The sequence below is a fragment of the Cebus imitator genome, unplaced genomic scaffold, assembly GCF_001604975.1.
Source record: "Cebus imitator isolate Cc_AM_T3 unplaced genomic scaffold, Cebus_imitator-1.0 Scaffold524, whole genome shotgun sequence".
NCBI lineage: Eukaryota > Metazoa > Chordata > Mammalia > Primates > Cebidae > Cebus > Cebus imitator.
Window position 1 is genome coordinate 736,702 of NW_016107839.1, and position 2,672 is coordinate 739,373.

Here is a 2,672-nt window from a genome sequence, read left to right on the forward strand (position 1 = left end):
AAAAAAAAAGAAAGTTAGTAAGGGCAGAGAGACTGCCTCGCTACAAAAAAAAAAATACAAAAACTTGTGTACACACGGACATAACAGAACAAAAAATACAAAAGGTAGCCGACATGGTGGCGTGCTCATGGTCCCAGCTACTCTGAGCCTTGAGCCCAGGAGGTCGAGGCTGCAGGGAGCCATGATAACGCCAACGGCACTCCAGCCTGGGCGACAAGAGCAAGACCTTGGCTCAAAAATAAAGATAGGAACTTGTAATGTATTCCTATGTTAAAATAAATACTTTTCCAACATTAGATACAAAAAAAAATAAAAATAAAAATAAATAAAGATAGAAACACCACTGGGTTTGTAAGATATGTAAATGTAGCATGAATAAGGATAGCTCAAAAAGGAAGAGGAGGAGAAACTAGAACTACATAAAAATGTTGCTTTTTTTTTTTTTTTTTGAGACGGAGTTTTGCTCTTGTTGTCCAGGATGGAGTACAATGGCACAATCTTGGCTCACTGCAACCTCTGCCTCCAAGGTTCAAGTGATTCTTATACCTCAGCTTCCCGAGTAGCTGGGATTACAGGAGCCCACCACCACACCCAGCTAATTTTGTATTTTTAGTGGAGACAGGGTTTCATCATGTTGCCCAGGCTGGTCTCAAACTTCCGACCTCAGGTGATTCACCCACTTTGGCCTCCCAAAGTGCTGGGATCACAGCCACTGCGCCCAGCCTGTATCTTACTGGAATTAAGGATAAAATTGAAGGTGACTATTGCTACAATAATGTGGCACCCAGCTGTGCACAGAGGCTCACGCCTGTAATCCTAACACTTCGGTAGGCTGAGGCGGGCATATCACCTGGCGTATCTAGCCAACATGGTGAAACTCCATCTCTACTAAAATTACAAAAAATTGGCCGGGCGTGGTGGCTCACGCCTGTAATCCCAGTACTTTGGGAGGCCAAGATGGGTGGATCATGAGGTCAAGAGATCAAGACCATCCTGGCTGACATGGTGAAACTCCATCTCTACTAAAAATACAAAAATTAGCCAGGTGTGGTGGCTCACCTGTAATCCCAGCTACTCAGGAGACTGAGGCAGGAGAATCGCTTGAACCCCGGGTGGGGGTGGGGGGCAGAGGTTGTGAGCCAAGATTGCACCATTGCACTCCAGCCTGGGCGACACAGCAAGACTCCTTCTCAAAAAAACGAACAGCAACAACAAAAAAAAACAGCCTGACGTGGTGGTTCACGCCTGTAATCCCAGCACTTTGGGAGGCTGAGGTGGGTGGATCACCTGAGGTCAGGAGTTTGAGAACAGCCTGGCCAACGTGTGGAAACCCTGTCTATACTAAAAATACAAAAAAATTAGCCGGGTGTGGCGGCACCGGCCTGTAATCCCAGCTTCTCAGGAGGCTGAGACAGGAGAATCGCTTGAGCCTGGGAGGTGGAGGTTGCAATGAGCTGAGATCGTGGTTTTACACTCCAGCCTGGGCAACAAGAGCAAAACTCCCTCCTAAAAAACAAACCCCCAAAACCTCTGGGAACCCAAGCTTTGCTGTGGCGCTATCCAGGGAGCTCAGCTCTCCCCAGCCTTCCCCACAGTCCCAAGGGAAGCCAATGACACTGTGTCCAGGAGGGGCTGCCACTCACTCTCCCTGAGGAACACAGCACCTGTGTGTGGGGCCCATCCAAGTTGCCCATTTTCCTGCAGCAGACACCGTCCTGGCTGGCTGGCCGATTGTGTGTGTGCTACTCCTTAGCTGGGGCAGCTAAGCAAACTCGAGGGGCTGACACGCAACACCGGTGGAGAAGGCTGCTCCCGCCTGGCCGTGGCCCTCCTGTAAGCTGGGGGCGCCAGCTCCGGAGGGTACGGGAGAAAGCTCTGAGCAGGGAACGTGGCTGGCTTCCTGGGCGGAGGCATTGGGGGGTACTGTCTCAGTGAGAAAACTGCACTGCACAGGTGTGTGGGGGGGTACGCCTTTTCTTGGCTCTCTCTAAGCTAAGCCAGACCTTCCCTGCCCCCAAAACATGAACTGGGGGCAAGGGGTTCTAGCTGTTGTCTGCAGGATCTCACATTTGGAACGCTGTGGGCTTCCAATGAAACTTGGCGGACCTATTTATTTATTTAGAGACAGAGCCTCCCTCTGTGGCCCAGGCTGGAGTGCAATGGCGTGATCTCGGATCATTGCAACCTCCACCTCCCGGGTTCAAGCAATTCTCCCGCCTCAGCCTCCCGAGGAGTTGGGATTACAGGCATGTGCCACCACGCCCCACTAATTTTGTGTTTTTAGTAGAGATAGGGTTTCACCACGTTGGTCAGGCTGGTCTCAAACTCCAGACCTCAGGGGATCTGCCTGCCTCGGCCTCCCAAAGGGCTGGGATTACAGGCTGAGCCACTGCGCCTGGCCCTTTTTTATGTTTTTAAGTCTTGCTTTCCCTGCCAGAGTGACAGAGTATTGCTTCCAAAAGATGCCCCTGTCCTAATCCCCAGAACCTGGGGACATGTCACCTTCCATGGCACAAGATGTTTAATAAAGGTCCTGGGATGGGAAAAGCCTGGAGCCCCCATCCCCAGAGAAAACTGGCGGTGGCCACGTCCTAAAATTCCCAGCATCCCAACACCCACTGAGGGATGGGCCCAGGCCAAGACCGAGGAGGGAAGAAACAGACACAAAGTGG